Source organism: Geotrypetes seraphini, chromosome 2, assembly GCF_902459505.1.
Source record: "Geotrypetes seraphini chromosome 2, aGeoSer1.1, whole genome shotgun sequence".
In the NCBI taxonomy this organism is placed as follows: domain Eukaryota; kingdom Metazoa; phylum Chordata; class Amphibia; order Gymnophiona; family Dermophiidae; genus Geotrypetes; species Geotrypetes seraphini.
Window position 1 is genome coordinate 327,600,548 of NC_047085.1, and position 25,274 is coordinate 327,625,821.

General features: G+C 42.3%; 1 protein-coding gene and 1 pseudogene across 3 annotated transcripts in view; both read right to left on the reverse strand.

The window, feature by feature from the left end:
• The window catches only part of RARB (retinoic acid receptor beta), a 751,528-nt gene that overhangs the window by 384,533 nt on the left and 341,721 nt on the right, over positions 1–25,274 (reverse strand). The window lies entirely within an intron of this gene.
• On the reverse strand, positions 6,525–9,549 carry LOC117355820 (annotated as a pseudogene).

A 25,274-nucleotide genomic window follows, 5' to 3' on the forward strand; every position in this document is an offset into this window, starting at 1 on the left:
TTACACTCGGTGGATTTTGTTTTTCTTAATATTTACGCTCCAATTCTAGACCATCCAGAATTTTTTCATGAGCTTCAGACGGTATTGATGGAATATGGATCTTGTCCTCTAATATTAGGTGGCGACTTCAATCAAGTTCAGGATATATATATTGATAGATCATCATCCTGTAGATATTCGAAATCCAAGTCCTTCGCAGCCTTACATGCCCTTAAAGATGCCTTTTCACTAGTCGATCCCTGGCGGTTATTTAATCCAAAGGGTAGGGAGTACTCTCACTTTTCACCACCACACAATACATACACCAGAATAGACTTCTTTCTTTTATCCTCTTCCCTAACTCATGACCTTACAAACACCATTATCCATCCGATCTCCCTTACGGATCATGCGGCTATTTCTCTGCATCTACTTCTCTCTGAGCCTCGTAAAGAATCTCCATCTTGGAGACTGAATAATACTTTACTCTTAGATACTGAAATAGCTGAAAAAATAAGATCCTTCACCACTGAATTCTTTGAATTTAATTCCAATGACCCTGCAGTTTGCCCTTCCATTGTTTGGGAGGCTTACAAAGCTACCATTAGAGGTGAATTAATTAAGCTCGCCTCCTGGAAAAATAAACAATCCATGCAAAAAGAGAAAGAATTAGAATCTTCTATCAAATTGTTAGAATTACAACACATGTCTGCTCATTTGTATGACCCGTCCATACATCAACGTATACAAAATCTTAAATACGAATATAATACTTTGGTTTCGTGCACAGCCAGGAGGGATATTTTTATTTCATCCTCGGGTCACTACATGGGTGACAACCTCATGGGCCGTCCTTTGGCTAGATACCTTAAAACTAAATCTAAACGTTTGCACATCGCAGCTGTTCAAGACCCGTCAGGACAGATGGTTAAGACTAGGTCCCTGATTTCTTCTCAATTTGAACAATTCTATACCTCCTTATATAAATCCGAACACTCAGCCTCTGACTTTGAGATAGACTCTTTTCTTGCTCCCTTGATTCACTCATCCTTATCAGATTCTGTAAAAATGGAACTTGATTCCCCTATCACTATATCTGAAATAGAAGCTGCAATTACATCCCTGCCCAATAGTAAAGCACCGGGTCCAGATGGCTTCACTAATGAGTTTTTCAAACAATTTCGAACTCTTTTGGCCCCTCATCTTCATACTTATTATGAATTTCTACATTCTACTCCAGATAAACAATTTAATTTTACTGAGGCTACTATTGTAGTTATTCCTAAACCTGACAGAGATCCCACCTTGGTTAAAAATTTCCGCCCCATTTCTCTTCTTAATCTAGATTATAAAATTATGGCAAAACTTCTTTCTCTGAGACTCAATAGAGTGATCCCCTCTCTAATTCACAAAGATCAAGTAGGATTTATTAAACACAGATACATAGGTGATAACTTACGCCTCTTCCATCATGTTAATGCCCATGCTAAAACTCTTTCAGATCCTGTAATCGGCCTGGCTGTTGATGCTGAAAAGGCCTTCGATCGCGTCGAATGGCTCTTTCTTTTCCGAATCCTGAAATGGTATAATTTTGGTTCGTTCTTTATAAAATGGGTTGAAACCCTGTACAAACAACCCACAGCTCGAATCTTGATCAACAATTCCCTTTCCAACAAATTTTCACTTCACAGAGGCACTCGCCAAGGCTGTCCACTCTCCCCTTTATTATTCAACCTAGCTCTAGAACCTCTCCTTTCGGCCATTCGTCAATGTCCCTCAATTAAAGGCATTTCCACTTCCTCTCGACAGATTAAATTAGCGGCATATGCTGATGATGTTCTTCTCTTTATCCGAGATCCTACTAATTCCCTTCCAGCTCTCGTTAACATCGTCTCTCGATACTCCTTGCTCTCTGGATACTCAGTTAATTGGGAAAAATCGGAGATTTTCCCCCTTAATGATCATATTTCTCCCTCAGACCTCACTCAATTTTCTTTCCCATGGTCGCGTGGGGCTGTGAAATATCTAGGTGTCTTGATACATAAAGATCCAATTCACGCTCAAGATCTTAACCTGTCTAAAATCAAAAACGTAGTCCTGAACACTATATCTCGTTGGTCTCCACTATATTTATCTTGGTGGGGCAGGATTGCTTCCATCAAAATGACTCTTGCCCCCCAAATAAACTATATCCTCTCAATGCTCCCATCTTTATGTAAGAAAACATTTTTTCAGTGGCTGGATAAAAAAATTTCTGAATTTGTTTGGAATAAGAAAAAGCCTCGAATTGCTCTTACCAAATTGAAAGCCTCCAAAGTTCATGGCGGTTTAAATTTACCAGATTTCTACTTTTACTATATTGCATCATTGGCCAAATATGGAGCTTATTGGATCACGGACCCCTGTTCCCAGGACCCTCCAGCTTGGTTCGAGATGGAACGATTTATATGTACACCACTACATGTCTCTTGTATGGCAACAATTCCAATCCCTAGACATTTGAGAAGATACTCTCTGTTGAGTGCGACGCAGCATGCCCTTCATCTATTAGATGCGATAGCAGAAATTTCAATCAAAGATAGCCCATTTGTGTCTATTTGGAACAACCCCAAACTCCAACACAACGGAAAGTCACTTTCATGGAAAAGATGGCAGCAGGCTGGGCTATGGTTTCCTCATCAAATAACTACTCAGACCTCTATTGTTCCTTTCAACACACTCTGCTCTACATACTCATTACCTCCTTCCACATTTTCTCAATGGCTTTCCCTCACTGAAGCAATATCCTCTCAGTCCCTACGATTTGACTTTGAGTTATCCATTCACACTATACGCCATTGGTCTTTACTGGCTATATCGAAGGGCAAAGCAATCTCTTTATTTTACAGCATACTAAGGGACAACTCCTTTATCTTTTCTCCTCATTCCATGAAACACTGGGAATCCATACTAACAACCCCTCTTACTGATGTTGACTGGGATCTTTTTTGGTCCTCGACAAATCGTCCTCTCTTATCTTCCAGAGTTTCACAGTCAATGTTCTTCGTCATGTGGAATGCGGTATGGACTCCTTTTCGGATGTGGAAAGCCAACCTTAAACAAAACTCTATATGCTGGAATTGTATGAAGGAGGCCGGAACCCTTGATCATATGCTCTTCCACTGCACTCCAGTTCGCTCCTTCTGGTCTCGCATTTGGGACACTATAAAGCATGTTACTAACTGTTCGGATGAACTTTCTTTGGATATTATAATTCTCAGATCTCAGCACCCCTGCTTTGTTCTTTCGAATTGTCCTCCTAAACTTATTGACACTATGTTTGTGACTGCCCTTATGCATATATTGAAGAATTGGAAATCCTCTTCATCATTGGATTATACTTTTTGGTGGAAATCTTTGTGCATGTATCATAAATTTGAATCATATGCTTATGAGAAGAAAAATATTGCTCGACTATCCATGAACATGACACTATGCAACTCACCTTGGAAATTCTTAGACTCCTATGTTAGATCTGTTTCATAGACACTCCTGTCCTTCTCTCTTTCTCTTTCTCTCCTTCTCTTTCTTTTATCTTTTCTCTCCTTCTTTCTTTCTTTCTGTTTTCTTATAAACAGTCCAAGTACTTTGGATCTCTTAGAAGGTTTCAAACCCAATTACAATTGATTGTAGTTACTGCTGTGTTACACTAAGTGTTATTAGTTTCGAGATCCCGGTGTCGTACATGTATCTGAATGCATTTTTGGACTGTATCTTTTCATAAAGCTTAATAAAAATATTGAACTCAAAAAAAAAGGAAAGACAGGGTAGGAAGAAAAGGAGGAGGAGTAACGTTATATATTAAAGAACATATGAAAGCCACACAATTGCAGGATCTGCAGGGTAAGGAAGAGGCACTATGGATCAATTTGGAAAGAGGGAATGATGAATATATTTACATTGGTGTGATATACAGGCCTCCTTCACAGATGGAAGAAGTAGATAGAGATTTAATAGTCGACATTCAGAATATATCTAGCAGACTTCCTCAGCAGAAAACATTGGATTCAGGTGAGTGGGTGCTGTCCTCGGCAGTATTTCATGCCATTATGCAATGCTGGGGTCGGCCTCATGTTGACCTACTGTCAACAGCAAAGAACTCAAAAGCCTTCCAGTTCATAGTCACGGCTCTGAGCCCAGAAATGAGAGCCTAGACACTCTTGTATAGCTGTGGCCACAGAAGTTCTACTGTACATTTTTCTCCCTGGCCCATGATAGGTTGGGTCCTATGCCGTATTATGACTCATCAGGGAAGAGTCATTCTGGTGGTTCTAGACTGGTCTCAAAGACCTTGTATGCAGAACTGCCATGTCTTTGCATAGGTCATGGCCTTTGGTTGCGAGGTCTTCTAGACCTTCTCTCTCAGGGTCCAGTCTGCATGGAGGATCCTGATTGCTTTGCTCTTACAGCATAGCTCTTGAGTGCGAAGTGTTGGAATGCAAAGGATATTATGATATAATCATTTCTAATCTTCTGAAGTCTAGGAAACTGACTTCTGTGTCTGCCTATGCTCAGGCGTGGAAGACTTTTCAACATTGGTGCAACCAGATCAGTGTGAGGCTATTTTCTGCTCCAGATTCAGTGGTGCTAGTCTTTCTCCAGGTGGGTCTTGATATGGGCCTTGCCATGGCTTCCCTTTGAGTCTCTACTGGGCTTCTTGTTTCAGGGCCCAGACTATAGTCCTTTGCTTGATTCTTACCCTGATGTGATCATATTTCTGAAAGGTGCTCTTCCAATTAGACCTCCAATCAATCCGACGTTTCCTTTGTGAGATCTTAACTTGGTTTTGTCTGGCCTCCTCAAGGCTATGTTTGAGCCTCAGCAAGCTGCTTCTCTCTTGGACCTGTCACTAAAGTTTTTCTGGTCGCCATTACCTCACTGAGATGTGTCTCGAAACTCCAGGCTCTGTCCTGAGGATTTTGGAGGTAGGGATGTCTCTCTGCACAGTTCCTTTGTTTCTGTCTATGGTAGTGTTGGCATTCCATGTTCCTCAGGTGGTCTGTTTGCCTGTTTTCAGCCTACTGGTTCTAAGTGGCAGGAACAAATTTTACAGAGATTGGAGGTCTGCAGAGTTCTTCTGTGCTATTTAAAGCTCATAAAAGAGTTTTGCTCCTCTGACAATCTTTTTGTGCTCATTATTTCCTCGCAGTGGGGCACTTCCGCTTCCAAGGACACTATTTCCAGATGGTTCCATAAGGCCATTTTATCAGCTTGCATTCTTTATATATATATAATGCATGCAAGGGTCTTTCCTGAGCTCCTTTTGATGCTCTTGTTCGTTGTTTGAATTTTGCATGTTACTTCTTTGAGCAGAGTAGTTGGTTCTTGGGAATGTTCCCATTGATGTCCCTACTTCACGCCTTTTAGAAGCACGGTGCTTGGGTGCTAACTGCAGGTGGTGCTCCCAATGAATGAGAGGAGAGTCACACAAAAAAACTCCGGAGTGGATTCCTTCTGCATACGGCATGCGGCCATTGGGAAATAATCCACTTGTTTAGAATGTCTCACCTATCTATTGGAATAGATATTATCAAGGTAAGGACATAATCTCCTTTTGTCCTGTGGGCTGTTGCCCAAATCACCTCATGGAACCCCAAAAAACATTGACCATTGTGGGCTCAATATTACGCCTTTAGTGTTGAGGTTAGAGTGTGTATGTGTGGCTAGTGCTCTAAAAAAGCGGTCTCTGCATAACACGTTCACAGCTGTCCTTTTATTGTGTAGATGTGAATAATTCTGTTTGTGTTACTTTTCAGCATGTTGGTGCTGCTTGCCAGAAATTGTTAATGACTACAGCATGCTAAGCCATTTGTGCTTTATTCTCTGACTATGATAGGAACATTTCCCTATGTGCTCTAGCATTTCCCACTTTGATTCCAACAGAAGAGCTAGAGCAAATGATTTTGTCAGAAAGTACTCGTATGTAGATGAAGCAGCGTGGATCTAGCATTGTGTCTAGGCATTGTTAACATCTTGCCTTTAGACTACATTGACATCACAGTCGAAGCATGCTCACGGTGATTTTACTACCTTTTTCCACAGCAGGTCAACATCACTCAAGTACCTTTTCATGTCCAAAAAAAGCATAATGAGGCTCATGCATAAGGAATGGAGGCAGCTAATGTATTCCATAACTCAGAGCAGGGCGGATTCGAACTGCTTCATTATCCATTTTTGCCCTATTCACCCCTATTCATCCTCCCAAACAGCTTCTGCTCCAGTTCTGAATAGTAAATATTTTATTTGCTTGCTTGCCCAAATAGCTATTCACCTCAGTTTCTTTCCTAGCCTCAGAATGGTTGAATTGACTCCAAATCCTTTTTTTTCTCCTCAAGGACAGTAGACTTTATTTCATATTTGGCTGTCCAAATGGACTCTGTACAGTGTGAATAAGGACATTTCCTCAAATGTTACACAGTAGCTAGTCAAAGGCACCTTGATGACAGGATACAGAATGCCAGAAACGAAGAAAGAATAGCACCACCTGGAACATTATTAAGACCCTATCATAGCTGCTCACAGTTTGCATTGACAATCCTTTTGCTGGTTTTGCCACTCTTTGACCCAAGTTTCTCAATTGCTTTCATAATTTCCACTCACAACATTTCCGAAGACAACATGTTTTCCATCCAACCAGGGAGTAGATGCTGTACAGATGAAAAACTGGGAACCATTTGTATTTGGGCCTGCATTAGCCATAGACAGAATCCTTGGGCCAGTGTGTTTAAGAGTGAAGTTCTCATCAGCAAATTTTGTTCCATAAATTGATTTTCCTCCTGTTCCATTGTAGTTTGTGAAGTCACCACCTTGGCACATAAAGACCCTATGAAAAGTGAATTCTCTGAAACAAAGCCTTTCTCTCCTGTACACAATGCTCTGAAATTCTCAGCAGTCTTTGGAACAACATCAGTCCTTAGCTGTATAACGATGCAACCAACAGCTGCACCGTCTGCTGCCATATCAACGAAGACTTGCGGAGAGCCATACTAGCTACAGTAGACTCCTTCCAAATCAGCAACCTTCTCTACCCCACAGTGTAACGGAAAGAACAGCCCTTTTTTTAACCAGAATTTCCAATTTTAGTAGTCATATGGATTTTTAATTAGAATGTAGTACAGGTACAAGATTCTTTATCCAAAATCCTTGGGACCAGGCATATTTCGGTTTTTGGAACTTTTCAGATTTTGGAATGGTAATGTTAAGTCAGAAAAAGACAAACCATAAAATTGCCACTAGACTTTCCCCCTCTTCTACAAAGCCGTGCGGCAACAGCCCCGAAGCCCTTTAAATCTCTATGGGCTTCGGGGCTGTTACCGCAGCGGCCTGCACTAAACGGCTTCATAAAAGAGGCCCTTTATTTCAAAATAGGGTAAACAAATACTTCAAGCACTTCAGACACAAACATGTTCCAAACTATGGGACTGGAGCAGTACCTTCAAACATAAATGAAGTGTCAAATTTTGGGGATATAGTTTGAATATATAGTGAGCGGAGTCATGAATTATGCATTATGTTACAAAATACAAACTTATGTAAGTACTTTACCAGCATACACCACATCATAAATATACTCTCACTAACTTTCATAGTTTATTTAAATTTTGATTAAACGCTTATCCAAAGGTACAAAGCGTTGTACATAGTAATTTAAAATAGCTGGGAGACAAACATTTTAGATAATTAAACATAAACCAACAAAACAAACTTACTTATGACATGAAAACATTGGGAAAATGGGAAGAACTACAATTTCTTAGAAAGGATACATAAAAGGAAAATACAATAGGGCAGGGAAACAAATGAAGTAGTACGGAAGTAAGTACGCATGTAAAAAATCAGTTATAGGCATCTTTAAAGAGCAAGCATTTTAGGCTACTTTTGAATTTCTGCAAGTTTTGTTCAGCTTGTTCAGAGGGAGAGAGTTACAAATCAAGTCTACAGGCTTTTCCAGACCCATTGAACATATTTGCCCTTTATGCGAGCTTCTGTTTCTCGCGGGTAGTGACAACAATATCAATAATTAACTCTTCCACAAAGATAGTGCTAGGTACTAAGAGAATAAAGCAATGAGCAATTTAAATGCACACTGTGTGACCACACTGGCTTAAACAAAAAACTCAGAGGAGGAAAAAGCCTTTCCACCCTACACAAGTGTGGTTCAAGGTTTTTCGGGATGATAACCTCACTGGCTTAAAAAACCTCCATTATTATTTGAAAAAGCTCTATGTTTATCTGTCTCTCGAGGAAGATTGGCACAACAACGTTGGCCAGCGTTCCACAATTCTGCTGCCTCAGGGTGTGACTGAACCGATCGATGCCTTTCAAGTGGAACACAATAACCGTGTCTCCATGCAACATCTTTTTTGCTTGGAAAGGCCTAACACATGAAGCTCTGCCCTTGCCTTTGCCTCCAGCCCTTCCCCATCTCTCTGGCTCTTTTGAATTGTTGGAAAACAAATTGTTAGGGACATCCTGTTCCACTGCCTATGCTTTTTATTAATTCCCTACTCTGTAATTTTTAGAATGAAAAAAATTGACAAAGCCCTGAGCCAAACCTAAGCAAGTCTCTTGCCAGAGAGGGAGAGGTGGGTCACATGCAAAGAGAGAACCTAAGAACAGCAAGGATTCAACCTAGCAGAAGCAAGAAGATACAAATGCATTACACACATACCATTGGAGCAGAATAAACTCTTTGTCCACTATTTAGTCCTGATTTCAGAATTTTCCTTAATTACTTGCAGTATTTTTTTCTTATTTCTATTTTTCTACATTGTGCAAAATATCTGATGTTCCCAGGATTCAAAAAATTAATAAGCTTCCTTAGGTGCTAGACCTTTGATGGTTTTTATATTTACAATTTGAATACAATCTTGTGATGTAGGGGCCTTTTAACTAAGCGGTGGAAAGCACTAACGTGTGCTTACTACCGCTTAAAAATGGTGAAAGCAACACTCGGAGCTTCTCACTGACCTGCTGATAAACCATCTCTCCCCCCCTTCAATCTGTTCAGAACTCTGCTGTGTGGTCCAGTGGTTAAAGCTACAGCCTTAGTACCCTGGGGTTGTAGGTTCAAACCCACGCTGCTCCTTGTAACCCTGGGCAAGTCATTTAATCCCCCCTTAGATTATATTACCCTCAAGTCACTTCATTAGTTCCCTATCTATTTATGCATACAGTTCGAACTCCTCTTACTAACCTACAGGTGTATTTGCTCCGCAGCTCCTCGGTATCTCCCCACACTGCCCAGGCTCTCCACTCATCAGATAAGTATCTCTAATCTTTATTCTTCTCTACATTCAATTCCAGACTCCATCCCTTCTACCTTGCTACTCCTTATTCCTGGAACAAACTGCCAGACTTGGTATGTAAAGTTCCATCTCTGGCAGTTTTCAAATCTATACTCAAACCAACTTCTTTGAAGATGCTTTCAATTCCAAACTCCAATCCACCTTCTAAGCACCAATATCTGTCTTATCATTCCGTCTGTAATTCACCCACCTGAGCACCATTACTACTGATGGAATTCTGCATGCCCAGTTGTACAGAATTCCCCTTTTCTGCACAGAATCGCCTATCTGCTCGATGGCGTCGCTTGAATGGGTCCCTGGACATGGCTTGAGCATTGAATATCTGGGTAAGATTCAGCCCTGCAGCAGTCAGTGGCTTTAAAAATGCTAACCACTATGGGATGAATAACAGGTGGAATACTTTTTACTTCCATTTGATGCCCTGCTGTAAATTAGAAGAATGCTAATGATTGAGTTTTCCTGTACAGTTCAGAACAAGGTCCCTTATTTTATCTGCATAGCAGGTACCCATTAACTTGTGGCACTACTGAGAGTTCATGCCTACCATGATTATTCTAAACATACCATTAAGTGCTGGCAAAGTGACACATGAGAATGACAGCTCAATAAATTAAATACAACTCACGGTCAAATACACATGGCTGGCTTTCCAACCACATTCTGTTACCATAAAATCCATTTTAACAAGTGGCTCTAAATAATTAGGAAACACCCTATAATAAAGGTTATATTTTGAATTATTATGCTGCTTTCTCCTCCCCATGGGACCATTTAGCCTTCGAAAACCATGACTGTGTATCTTGGAGAATACTTGGATTTATAGCAGCATGCAGCAATGTTGACTTAGTGGGGTGGGGAATTTATAGTGACCAGAAAATCTGTGTTAAAAATATTTAAAAGTATTTTCACTGTATACAGAAACATTTTTAAAGAATTTTCACTGTATACCATAGCAGCATATAAATAAGGTGGTGCTCTTGGGAGAATGTTTAATAGCTGAGGGTCCACTGATCATTTTCTATGCTCAGTTGTTGTATAAGTGCCAGTCTTCATGATGTCCTAAGGCCAACCTCATCTTGTTTTTCCCAAATTCTTGTGGACCTGGGCAACAACAGTTGCTGGTATTCCAAGGAAAGGAATGAAGGATGGGAGAGAGTTACAATGTCCAAAGGTGGTCCAAAATGCAGTGGCACACCTTGTGATGGGTACACCTTGGATTACACATATTATCCCTTTATTATGACAATTACACTGGTAAAGCATTTGATGTGCTGCCAATCACACATCAAACACTATACCATCCAATATACCAATATATTTTAAAAAGGCTGTGACCATTTACCGTCCTGGTCGATCATCACGAACAGAAAACGTTTCACTTTTGAAAAGTAATGTTTGACCCAGGTATGCAGAAACTAGAGCCTCTGTTTTTCGTTATGCAGGGGTTAAATTATGGAATTCCCTCTTGGGTAAGTTAAGAATGTGTGGGGATAGGGTCAGGTTTAAAAGATTGCTACAGACTCGACTTTCTGTGGCAGTATTTTTATGAGGTTTAAGTAAACCTTGAGACAGAAAGCAATGTGGATACAGTTCTTATTGTATTGTCTTATTTTATTAAGTATGATTTGATGGAAACCACCTAGGTCAGTGGTTCTTAACCTGGGTTCGACCGAACCCCAGGGGTTCGGTGAGTCAGTCTCGCGGGTTCGGCGGAGGTCAAAACACACCTCCGATTCATATAGCGCTTCGGTCACGTTCAATCATCTATCAGTTATTCAGTGATTTTGATCAAGACTGATCATGTACTCGGTTTCTTGATCTATCAATCTGTAACTAACGCTTTATATATATCAATCAATTCCTGATCAAAATTTGTGATTTAACTGATAGATGATTGAACGTGACCGAAGCGCTTATGATTCGTGATGATACGCTCTGCTTGTCCATAATTGGCTGCAGGTGATCACGCAACATCGCTTGGCCTATCTGTGCTGCAGGGGATTTGATGCGCACAGTAGTCGAATTGTAACTGTTGTGATGGTACGTCGTGTGATACCTATCTTAATATTTTAATCTCTTACTAACTATGTCGAGCAAAATACGAAAGTGGTCGGATGAATATGTACAATATGGATTCACATGTATAACGGAACGTGATGGGAGTCAGCGTCCTAATTGCATGATTTGCAATGCCAAGTTGAGTAATTCTAGTCTAGCTCCGGCAAAACTAAGGGAATAAAGAAGGGTTCGGTGAACACGCATATGAAACAGGTGGGGTTCAGTACCTCCAACAAGGTTAAGAACCACTGACCTAGGTGTAGATGGAATATACATTTTTAAAATAAATAAAAGAAAGACTTCGCACATCTGAGATCAATTACACATAGGACTTGATTTTTAAAATATTGGGAGTTTTGGCAATCTACTGTGCTTGATGAAGTCTCTCAGCTTCTTGCTGTGTTGCTCTTAGCTGTGGCAGTACTGTTGCTTCTGTCAGAATCAAATGAAAAACTTCAAATAAATACGACAGGTGACAGAGAGTGTTAGAAAATCAGGTTGACATTAGTAGCTACTGGAAACTTCAGACAGATTCCGATGAGTGCCAACATTAATAAAAATTTCAGAAATTCTAAATTTGGGGGTCCTTTTACTAAGGCATGCTAGCTAATTTAGCACATGCTAAATATTAACATGCGCTAAACGCTAATGCGCTTTAGTAAAAGAGGGAGTTTATGAGGTAGCCTGATATTTGGAAGTGACTTATAACTGCTTAGCATCAATAGGTACAGGTTCATAAACCTCTAATTCTATAAAATTGGGCACCTAACTGTACACTTAAGAGTGGATTCTGAAAGAAGTCACCGAATGTTAAGTGTCGGCAGGCGCCTAGATTGCACCTACTGGCACCTAATGTGTTTTAATTGGTTTTAAGTGGTACAATAATTGGTCGTGCAATTAAAAACCATTAAAAAAATTAGGTGCCGCTAGGCGGCCTCCAGGACTGGCACCTGGGCCCATGGGACCTAGCGGCACCTAGTGATGCTGAAGTCCAGAGGTGGGCACGTTTGGGGTGCGGCGCTGGACTCTGGCCATCATTAGGCCATGATTCTGCAAGGATCCTAGGTGCTGGAAATGTAGGCCTGTACAACCCTGGCCTACATTCTGGTGCCGAGGGTCCTTAGTAGCCATGATTGATACGTGCCAGGCAAGGAAGATGGTCTGCACTTGCTCAATGATCGCTCTCTAGCAATCTGTGCCGGGGGGGGGGAGTGCCAATGATCGTCCCCATTTGCATGCAGGCCTTTTGTGAATTCGTCAGCCTGCATGCAATCGGGAATGGATTGGACACGGAACTGGGGGTCAGTGAATCTAGAAATAACTTAAATTGCACTACTCGTTCATTGAAAGTTTTGTTTACTTCGAACCTCATTAAATAAATAATAAGGGGAGAGCCTCAGATCCCCGTGCGTAACAATTAATTGCTACCGCACTGGAAAGGGAAAGGTCTTCACCGGCTCTTGATCCCCCTCCTCCCCACAGTCAGACAATTCAAATAATTCAGACTTTTTCAAAAAAATTTATGAATACCACAGGTGTCTAAATTACTTAACTGCAGGAGGAGCAATTGGCTTGATGTTTAAAGTCACAGTGTCTCTGCCATCCTCGCCAAGGCTTTAGGGGGAGGGGTATGCTGGGGGGCTTGCAGCAATCTTGGTTTGCTTTGGGGGGGAGATATAAGGGGGCCACGGAGAGACATAAAGGCAGACACACAAAAAGACAGCGGGCAGGGAGAGAGAGACAGAAAGCAAGAAAGACAGACAGACAGGGGGCCAGGGAGAGAGACAGACAGAAAGCAAGAAAGAAAGACCGACAGCCAGCGGCCAAGGAGAGAGAGAGAAAGAAAAAAAAAGATAGACAGACAGCGGCTAAGGAGAGAGATAGAAAGAAAAAAAGACAGACAGACAGACAACGGCCAAGGAGAGAGAGACAAAGAAAAAAAGACAGACAGCAGGCAAGGGAGAGAGACAGAAAGGGGCAGGGAGAAAGAAAGAAAGACAGACATATAGAAAGAAAGAAATTAAAGAAAGAAATGAAGGGAAGGGGTGCTGCTGGACAGGGGGGAGGTAAAAATAAGGGAGAAGGGCTGCTTGCAAGTGTATGAAGATGAAAGTGAGGTCAATCAACTCTTGACAAATCCAAAACTTCACCTCACTCTACAAGAAGGGCTGCTAGCACCTGTTAATGTAACGGGCTTAAAAACTAGTACATAATAAAATGCACGTTTTAAAAGGAGACATATCAGGTAGAGGAAAGTACAGAGTCACGATATTATATCATCACATCTTCAACAGGACTATGTCTAAGCAACTGTCAAGTAACATCATTCTTCAATATAGTACATAGTTTTCCAGTACAATAACTAGTTATATTTACTATGCAAGGAATTCATCAAGGGGCACTACCCAATTTAACGTGCGCTAACCGTTAGCAAGAGCTAAATTCTAAGATGCCCATAGAAATATAATGGGCATGTTAGCATTTAGCATATGCTAATTATTAGCATGCACTAAATCGGTTAGTGCCCCCTGGTGAATTCCTCCCTCAGTTACTATATAACACGGTGATCACAAGCATCAGGATGATTCTCTGTGTGCACGCATGCAAAATGGAAAAGGTGTTGGCGACACCTTAAAAACACACAAGATACTTGACTTGATTTTATTATATTTTATTTACAAATTTTATATACGGTGTACAACTAGGCAATTTACAAAATACAAACATAAAACATTAGGAAAAACATCACAAAGCAAAATCTTAAAATAGTTACTCTTAGGACCTGTTTTACAAAGCCGCACTAACGGCTGCCAAGCGACAACAGCCCCGAAGCCCATAGAGATTTAAAGGGCTTCGGTGCTGTTGCTGCGTGGCTTTGTAAAACAGGCCTTTAAATTAAACCCACTCTGCCACTGAAAAGTCAAGATGCTTTACAGAAATGTCATAATAAACAGCTGAGTTTTAAATAGTTTTTTAAATCCTAACCGATCAGAGCATAACTGTAGCTGTCCCACCAGTGAATTCTATAACATAATGCATAAATCTATATATATAAAATCGGAGGTATGTATGTGTGTATGTATGTGTGTGTGTATGTGCCGCGATCACGCAAAAACGGCTTGACCGATTTGAACGAAACTTGGTATGCAGATCCCTCACTACCTGGGGTGATATGTTCTGGGGGTCTCGCGGCCCACCTGCACACGTGGGCGGAGCTACAAACAGAAAATCAGATTTCACCCATTCATGTCAATGGAAAAAATGTAAAAAGCTGCCATTCTCACAGTAATTCAAAAACGGCTTGACCGATTGGAACGAAACTTGGTATGCAGATCCCTCACTACCTGGGGTGATATGTTCTGGGGGTCTCTCGGCCCACAACTCTATGTTGCTTGCTCAAGGGTGGGTTCCCCCAACAATTTATATGTTCTTGCTCCTGGAGGTGAAACTAAAAATTGTTGTTTATAATCACGTTTTGCGTTAGTTGTATTGTATTCATTTTGTCAAATATTTCACATTATTATTTGAATATTGTACTTTTTATTAAGCTGTAAAAAAATACTTTCATTCACCACTATAAAGTATCTTTATTTGAATCCATTTACAGTGTTATTGCTATAATTAAATACCCGTGCAACGCCGGGGCATCAGCTAGTAATTTATATTTATAATCAAAGAACTTTGATTGGGAGACAACTATGCTATACGACCCTATGGAATCACTCTTGTCTCTTCAGAAAAAATACTCAACACCCTGAATTTTGTTCCAAATCGAAAAACAATATGTATCAAAGGAATTTCAGCAAAAACAGGAAAAATCCAACATACTCATATCTGCTTCTCCGGGTAAAGGAATCTGGGGACTCCCTGGTGTTTCTAATGAGCTCTCTTTCTCAGGAGTCTTTCTTGGAAACTCCTGGATCCTCTTCCCCCCCAAACAAAAATTTTAGTACATCCTTTAACTCTACTAAACACATCAATATGCTCCTGGCTTTTGATACCTGTCTTCCAGACCACATAGAACAGAACAGATGAGTCCCTCATGAAACTCCTCCAAGATCTCTCTTCCAGGAAAGTAAGCAAAGGTGTCTGTTCTTCCGTGGAGCCTGAGAGCATAGTCCACAACTGCTCTTTAGCCGCTCTGAAGCCTTTTTGTTGCCTCTCCAGTTAACTGCATGAGGATGACTCATTGGAACTCCTTGAATCACTCTGGGAGGAATTCTTTAAATGGTGCCCAAAGTTAGGTGTCAGGAAGATCTGTGCTAAACTAGTAGTCTGCAAAGGGCACTCTGCGTGGAGCTTTTCAGATAGAATACTAGTTTAGTGCAGATGTCGCACTTATACCTGCTGAAAGGCGGTGTAAATGATGGCACACGACTAATTGCAGTTGGGTATGTAAATGACCCTATTGTATAACATTGTGCCTAATTTCTGGGAATGCCCTGACCCATCCATGCCCCTCCCATAGCCACACCTCCCTTTGAGTTCCATGCTATAAAGTTTAGGTGCACATTTTATAGAATAAGGTACAGGATAACATAGAAACCTGACAGCAGATAAAGGCCAAATGGCCCATCTAGTCTGCCCATCCACAATAACCATTATCTCTTTCTCTCTCCGAGAGATCCCACATGCCTATCCCAGGCCCTCTTGAATTCAGACATAGTCTCCGTTTCCACCACCTTCTCAGGGAGACTGTTCCACGCATCTACCACCCTTTCTGTAAAAAAGTATTTCCTCAGATTACTCTGGAGCCTATCAACTTCATCCTATGCCCTCTCATTGCAGAGTTTCCTTTCAAATGAAAGAGACTCGACTCATGCACATTTACATTACGTAGGTATTTATACGTCTCTATCATATCTCCCCTCTCCCACCTTCCTCCAAAGTATACAGATTGAGATCTTCAAGTCTGTCCCCATACGCCTTATCACGAAGACCACACAATATTTTAGTAGCCTTCCTCTGGACCAACTCCATCCTTTTTATTTCTTTTTGAAGGTGCGGCCTCCAGAATTGTACGCAATATTCTAAATGAGGTCTCACCAGAGTCTTATACAGAGGCATCAATACCTCCTTTTTACTACTGGCCAAACCTCTTTCTATGCAACCTAGCAGCATTCTAGCTTTCGCCGTCACCTTTTCAATCTGTTGGGTAGATCTGCACATAAACAGAAATAAGGGCCAATTAACAGTAATTATTATTAATGGATCTTTAACTAATTAGTTTACATATGGACCTGAGATTTGTGCCCAAATCTGAGCAACCTATATAGAATCCGGGCATCTGCCTCTACCAATGGGGATGGGCCACCTCCTCAACCAAAAATGACCTTGCGCATGGACAACTTCCCAGAACCTCACCATTTAAACAAATAGACACATGCACTTCTCTAATCTGAACTCTATGGGCCTCTATACAGTTATGAAAAGATCATTTTGCAAAGAGGTCTACCTGAACAAACATTGAATTAGCTGCCCAGAGCCATTGGAATAAAACTTGCATGCTGTGCAGCATCAAGAATCAAGCAAGCACTTTCCCAAAATGTAGCTGCATTAAAAAGAGGCGCTCTCGGGGGGCATATTTACAATCATTTTCAAATGTGCTTCGGTATTTTTGTTCCCAATCGTCTGCCTACATTGAATTTGGCGCAATGCATATTAGAACTCTTGCAACCGCATCATCTTAAAACAATTTTCAGAGTATATGGAGTAATAATAATAATTTATTTTTACATACTGTCAAACCATCAGTTTGTGGCAATTTACACAGTGGTATTGCACTAGGGAATAGAAATATAAAGTCATAAAACAATTTTTAAAATAGAAGAAAACACAATTCAGAATAAAAGCACTAGGGAAAAGATACAACCTTGTAAAACTTGTAGAAGATAGTGATTACACAGTACAATTAATTACAATATAGTACATAGAAATTACACAATACAGTTGATTGTACGAATAATCATAAATTGATTCAAAGCTTAATACCTTAATACATTAAAAAAATAAAATCAATTTTGTATTTCATATTTTTTTGAATAGATAAGTTTTAAGATCTTTCCGGAACTGATAATAGGTGAGGGATGGAGAGATAAGGGTGTTCAAGCATGAATTCATTACTCCTTCCTGGAATGCCAAGGTCCTATCCAAGAATTTTTTTATAACAGCATGCTTTAACTGAGGGGAAAGAGAACCAACCTGAGCTTCGGGTATTTTTCTTAATAGTATAAATTCTAAAATGGGAAGAGAGATAAGTTAGTGCTAAACCAAATAACATTTTAAATCAGATACAACCAAATTTAAATAACACTCTGGCTTCAAACGGCAACCAGTGAAGCTTTTTTTTGGGGGGGGGAGGGTATTAAAAGAAGTGCCAGATTGGGCGTGGGGGGAGAGCTTGTGGGACCAGAAACAGAGGACAGAGAGAGAGAGATGGTGGGCAATGGTCTGAAGGGAGAGAAGTTGGACCTGGGGTGGTGTGGAGGAAGAGGGAAAGAGATACTTGAAGGGAGAAATGTTGAGAAGAGAAAGAAAGAAATGGTGGACCTGGGGAAGGGAGGCAGGCAGGCAGGGGGAGAGATGGGATGGGAGGGGCAGTTGAGAAGAGAAAGGGATAGAAGTTGGATCTGGGGATGGGAGGGAGGGAGAAATGTTAAGGCTGTGGATGGAAAAGCAGAGAGATGCAGCATCTCTCTTTTTTTCTCCATTTCATTGTTCAGCATCAAGGGGGGAGGGAAGAAGAAAAACAGAAAAGAGAGGGAGCAACATGAACCATGGAGATAGAGGAGGAGAGATGGAACTATGGAAGGGCAGGAGGGAAGAGAGCTGGGATAAGATGATGCTAGGGGATGGAAAGAAAGGGACAGGAAGTTATAGCCTGACCAGTGGAGAGAGGGAAGGGGATTTTGAAAATGGTGAGCCATGTGGATGAGGTCAAAAGGGAGATGACAAGATGAGTGAGAGAGCAGTGAGTACAGTTGTAGAAATGTGGTAATGGGGAGTAAATAGAAGGGAATAGGCGGCTGGGAAAGGAATGAGCTGGGAAATGGGATAGCTAGAGACTGAGGGAAGATGAAGAACTGAGAGGTAGCTGATAGCTGAACATTTAAAATGAAGAAAGGTGAGAAAGGAAGGCAAGATTTGAGTGGGAAAGGAGTGAGATGGGAAATAGGAGAGCGAGGGAAGATAGAGAATTGAGAGGTAGCTGAACATTTAAAAAGAAGAAGGGTGAGAAAGAAGGCAAGATTTGAGTGGACAGAAGCAGAAAAGAAAAAGTTAAGAAAGCTGAAAGGGAAAAATCAATACGTTGGAGACAGGCATAAGAAGGAAATGGAATGAGAGAAGAGGAGAAAAAAATAGACAGCAGACACTGGAAAGAGAATTAGTTGAAGATAGAGAAAAGCAGAAAGAGAAACTGGGACAAAGATGATTAAAAAACAAAACATCCAGACAACAAGGTAGAAAAAAAATGTTTTATTTTGAATTTATTAACTGGAATATGTTAGCTTTGGGATATGTGCATCACAATTATTTTTTTATTCAGTGGCGTGCATCACAATTATTTTTGTATTCAGTGGCGTAGTCATATACAGCTGATTTGAGGGAGGGACTGGAGCCCAAAATTAGTGGATGGGCACCAAAGTTTCTCCCTGCCTGAGTGCAATTTATAAATACTTGAGCTAGTGGGGATTCCCAAGCCCTGCCAACTGAAGACATATTCCTCCAGTCTGGTAACTCAAACTCTCAAAGCTTTGCAGCCAATGGTAATATCCTCAAGCTGCTCCTGCTTTCATGCCTGCATGAAAGCCAAGGGGGGGGGGGCAGGGAGGGGGAAGGCAGCAGCTCTGCAATATTGCTGCCAGCTGCAGAACTTGGGAAATTGGAGGGGGAGGAGGTGGCTTTCAATTGGTGAGGCCTGGGGATCCCTACTAGCTACAGCAGGGGAGATATTCATTTTGAGGGAGCCTAAGCTCAAAGTGGGAGGCCCCAAAAAGCAGTAAAATTTACCCTGATTAAACAATCCTCCATGTGCGTTGCTGACAGCTGATTCAGCATCCCCGCTCTGATGAGGCTCACCTCTGAAGAGGCTCACCGTAGCTGTAATAGAAGTGAATGGGAGAACCAGGAGCGTGCATCCCTGCTCATCAGAATGGGGATGCGGAAGCCTGTGGCTGCTCCCACTGTCAGCGATGTACGTGGAGGGATCACTCAGTCAGGGTAAGTATTACTGCTTTTTTGGGTTCCTCTCCACAGTGTCTCTTCAATGAAGGTTTATTATTAGATACGTACATCTTCTATATTAGTGATTGCAAATTTGGGACCTGCTCAACCTTTTATTTTTGCTCATCTGCTAGGGTTAGTGTTTGTGCGGCCCCAGAAAATTTTTTTTCAGCCAATGTGGCCCAGGGAAGCCAAAAGGTTGGACACCCCTGGTTTAAATAAATTTATTCAGGTACTCAAGCATTTTTTCCTGTCTGTCCCGGCGGGCTCACAATCTATCTAATGTACCTGGAGAAGTCTGACAAAGATGACAAAATAAAGTTGACAAAGCATGGTAAAAATATAATATGACAAAACATGGTATAGTGAGACTTAGCATGGCTAGCATAGTTTAGCAAAACATAGCATGATAAACATAGTATTACAAAGCATGGCTAATCCTATATAATAAAAGGCTAGCTGCGCATGCGCACTCCTATTTGCGTGCTTCTGTGATCAGTAGGTCTGTGGTCGCAGGAGTGCGCATGCGCGCTTATACATCACCAGCCGCCCCACAAGCCGGGACCGCAGCCAACCGCCAATCTCTGTTCCTGCAGCGGGGGGGAGCGTGTCTGGGAGGAGAGGGATCGCGGCTGCTCAGCGCCCCCACCGAGGAGCCCAGCAACTTTTCGCTGCCCGGAACCCGAGTCCTTTGCTGCCCCCCCACCTTCCCACAGGCCCGACTACAAACCTGGCGATTTAAGCAGCGTGTGCAGCAGTCTTCACACGCTGTTTCGGGCCCTTCTACTGCCCTGATTTGCTCTGCCGCGTCTCTGATGATGTCATCAGGGACTTGCCAGAGTACAAGACTGCTGAAGACACACTGAAGACTGCTGCACACGCTGCTTAAATCGCCAGGTTTGTAGTCAGGCCTGCGGGAAGGGAAGGGGAGGGGTGGCAAAGGACTCGGGATCGCGTTTGTAGTTGGGACCGCGGGAAGGGAAAGAGGAAACGCTAATGCTGCTGCACAGGGAACTGGTGTGGGGGGAGGGAAATGGAGGGGGAGGGAACGCTGCTTTGGACAGACAGACAGAGGGAGGAAGAGAGACAGAAAGAAAAGAAGAAAGACACAGGGGCAGGTGCACAGGGAACTGGTGTGGGGGGAGGGAAATGGAGGGGGAGGGAACGCTGCTTTGGACAGACAGACAGAGGGAGGAAGGGAGACAGAAAGAAAAGAAGAAAGACACAGGGGCAGGTGCACAGGGTGAAAGGTCACTTGGACACACAAAGTCAGAGGCGTGAAGAAGTACAAGTTTTATTCACAGCATGCATGCTGGACCCCTGAGCTCCAAGCTGGCTCAGAAGTGCCGAAACCAGGAAGTTACAGAGATATTTATTCATTTTTCTGGCTATACAACTGAATTCTAGAAAAAGCTTTTCACGTGTTACTTTTCTTAACACTCATTGGTTCTAAGCTCACACTAGCAGGTCACTAGCAGGACACTTATCTAACTCTAACAGTTAAATGTACAGAAGGGCAGGGTACATCATGGCTCAAACTCTTATCTATTCAGCTTACAATGTGGTAAGGTAGGGACATACATTTTAGGCAGATGCAGTCAATAGATTATACACTGTTTTCAGCTATGTAGGCCAGAGCAATATTTTAAACAACAGTTAACTATTTCATGACCCTACATTCCCCCCTTTCAGGCTGGCGTACCTAAGGAGCCAAGCCTGACAAAATAAAGTTAGGGGTCAGGAAAGTCGGGGTCCCCAGTGGGTAAGGGACGATACTGGGAGAGGGTCAATGCAGCAGTGGAACGTTTGACAGCAGAGTCCATAGTTCAGTGGAGCAGCTTTATGGCTATGGGGACCACACAGGGCAGGCAGCAAAGGAGCAGAGAAGACAGGGCAGCAACCAGCAAGATGATATTCAGTGCTGAACCAGAGGGCAACCAGGAGCTGAAGGTACCAGAGATCCAGTCTGCAGTAAGATCAAGCCAGGTCTGCTCAGGAACATGAGCCAGTTTGGTGATACGATCCACATCGTTTTCAATCACTTTACTCAAGTTCAAGGCAGCAGTTGGAGAAGTTGAATTTATCACAGGCACAGCAGCTAGTAAATAGTCCAAAGCTAGACGATTCTGATAAATAGCAGTGCGCATTTTAGCATTCGCTCTGCCAATGGTACTCAAAGCTCGGGAGGTCTCATTGGTTATCAGTTCAAGTACAGCTTATAGACAAATAATGCAGTTCAGCAAATAGATTGGGGTCCGATAGCCCCAGGTGTCATCCTCGGTCCATGTGGCAGGTTCATAAGCAGCAATGATCCGTTCTGCAGGCCAGTCATCACCCCATTCACCTATTTTAAGGGAATTGGTGGAAGTAGACTGCTTTTGGCGACCTCTGGTGTTGAATACAGGGGCTCCCAGGTGTTCACCATCGGGAAGAAGCTGGGACGAATCATGCGAAGCACACGTACCAGTCTAGTTAGCAGGCAATCAAGAGTAGGCAGACAGATCACAGAGCCAGTATCAACTATCAGGAGCTGACCATCATTCATAGGAAGTTCCATTAAGCAGTGTCTGAAGGGCGCTGAAGACAGTGGGAAGCAACAATGGAGGTTCACAAGGCCCATCGTGAAGGTCGTGGACCTGACGTAAAAGTGAGGGTTTGTGAAGTCAGGTTTAACATGTCCAGCTGCTTTGCCTCCCATAGCCACTGTTCTCCCATACCAGTCCCTCCTCATACAAAATAATTGCTAACATTAAGAGTCTGACCTATAGTTTCAGCAAACTATATAAACAGATTTCTAGTGATTACAGGATATTAGTATCTACTTTCATAAAACTGGGGAAACACCAAAGAGTGATGGACAGGAGCACATGAGCGGGATACAATTCAGACATATACATCAGTACCTGAGTCTCACCTTTTACCATCAATATACAATGCCATGCAGTCTCTGGCCTTCTGGACTTGGACATTGGCATTCCAGTTATATGGGTCAGTGATAGTGAAAACCATGGGATTACAGTAGCCTGTAGTACACAAGGGGCCGGAGCTAGGACCTATAGTAAGGGAGGCAGACGGGGTATTCTTTCTCATAAAGGACAGGCTCCACCATTAGTGAAGGTTTCCTCATAGGGGCAGTTCTTAAAGGCATCAGGTTATACAGACCTATATACTTAGCACATTTGTTATAATAACGCTGTCAATCTAGGGAGCCACACAAAACTGAATTAGGGGTAGTACCATGACCTTGAGAAACATCAAATAGCACACATGTATCACAATACAAAGACACCGGGCGAGTGGGGTCTACAATAAGAGTCTAGTTGATAAGTGGACCCTCAACATCATCAATGCAGATTTCCGCCCACTTTTAAACTTCATCACCAGTAGGTTGAAAACAGAAAATACCCTCAAATGTTTGACATTTTCTGTACTTAACTCCTTCATGCAAACAAACATCAGGCAAAGGGACTGCACTTGTTAAGTACAAAATACAGAAGAAAGAAACATAAGTGAGGGCAACACAAATATCATATCTATATATACTAACATAGGAAGCTCATTTTTCTTTCAGGCACAACTTAGAAAACTTCAAACAGTTATACTCAAGACACTTGCTAAAGGCAGTGTGAACCACAGGCAGTCAATTAAACTCAAACACTTATAAAGAATTATATTCAGAACACCTGCTAAGTACAGTGGTAAATATTCAGAACTTTTGAGGTCTTAGAAAGCTTCAGCTGAAGATCCGTGTTGTAGTGGAACCAAGTTTCATGTCCGGACACCTTGACAACTGTAAGAGAAGAAATTATTACAGTAAAAGGACCTATCCACCTAAGTTTCAGGGGGTCTGACTTCCAAGTTTTAGCCATACTGTATTTACAGGGACATACCCATGGACTTGTGTAGCTATCGATAGTGGGGCCCTTTCCAGGACCCATTTGTGGAGCTCTTACAGGGCTTTAGCTAAAGACTGGAGGATATCTGATCCCAGAGTAGCAAAGGAACCAGGATCTGGGTTCACAATGGGTGGTGGCCGGCCGGACATGAGCTCAAATGGGGCTTAGATGGGATGCATCTAATCTGAAAAAGAACAGAAAGCAGCAGGACAGGCCAGGACAGATTAGTTTCTTCAATTCATTTTGTGAGAAGGGTCTTAAGAGTTCTGTTTATTCTTTCGACCTGACCAGAGCTCTCAGGATGATAAGCAGCATATAATTTCTATTCAATTTGGAGGGCCTGAGCAATTTGTTGGACAACATCGGCAATGAAAGCAGGGCCATTGTCACTGCCTATAAAAACAAGGAGATCAAGGCACGGAATTATTCAGGAGGTGTTTGGTTACGTCTCTGGCGCGTTCAGTGCAAGTAAGGAAGGCTTTGACCCATCTAGTCAGGGTGTCTGTGAAGACTAGGAAGTGACTGAGGGAACGGGAAATGGGCATGTGGGTAAAATCTACAGACAGAACCTGCATTGGATATGTTCCAATAGGTTGGTATCCAAGAGGTGGCAGTCATCTGATTGGGAATTTTATTCTAGAACCAACAACACACTGTCGGACCATATTCCGGACTAGCTGATCAAAGTGATTGATAAAGAAATGTCTCTTGAGAGTCAATTTTAATAGCGGGTTCTCCAGAGTGTGCCAGATCATGGCATCTTTTGACAATCGTGAGGGCCAGGTGTTGAGGAATAACTATGAGGGTGTTGTGCTTGCGTTTGAAGTATCAGTGTGTGGGTCTGAATTGGCACTTGAATTGGCGCATTTTGTATCCACCCCCCTTTCAGGACAGACTGGCCCAAAATAATGCATGCCCAAGTCTGTTCCTGAGAAGCGTACTGGGGTGTAAGGGAATCCAGAAAAGGAATGATTGTATACAGAGGAGCCGAAAGAGGGGGCAGAGACTGGCAGCTCGGGCTGTGCGGTCGGCAAGGGCATTGCCACGAGAGACAAGGTCCATCACGCGTCTGTAAGCATGGCAGAGCATAACAGAAATACATGAGGGTAGTTGTACGGCCTCAAGAAGGTCAAGAATGAGGGGAGCATGATGGATCAGGCGGCCGGAGGCTATAATGAAACCTCGATGTTTCCAGATGGCCCTATGGGAATGCAAGTTAAGGAAAGCATATTTGGAGTCAGTATATATATATTGCAAGACTGAGAGGCAGAGTGGCGCAGGGCAAAAGTGAGGGCATAAAGCTCAGCTTCTTGGGCAGAAGGGCCAGAAGGCAGGGGCCTGAGTCAGAAGTTTTTGGAGGCAGCGAAAAGACCGCTCCTGAAGTTGGGTCCAGACAAAAGGGGCTGAGTCAGCGCCTTTGGTGGAATCATACAGAGGACGAGCAATAGTAGAGAAATCAGGGATCCAGATGAGACAGTATCCTGCAATACTGAGAAAGGTGCTCAGAGCCTTGCAGTTATCAGGGACAGGGAGACTACAGACAGCCTGGACACGGGTGTAGGAAGGGACCTGGATTTGAAAGCCAAGGTAGGTGACACAAGGAAGGCATACTTGAAATCAATGTAAATATGGCCACAGGAAAATTTAAAAGGCAGACCCACTATCTGAAAGACTCAGATAAATAATAATAATAACAGTTTATATACCGCAATACCGTGAAGAGCTATGTGGTTTACAAAAGATTAGAGAAGGTACAAAATAATTGAACTTA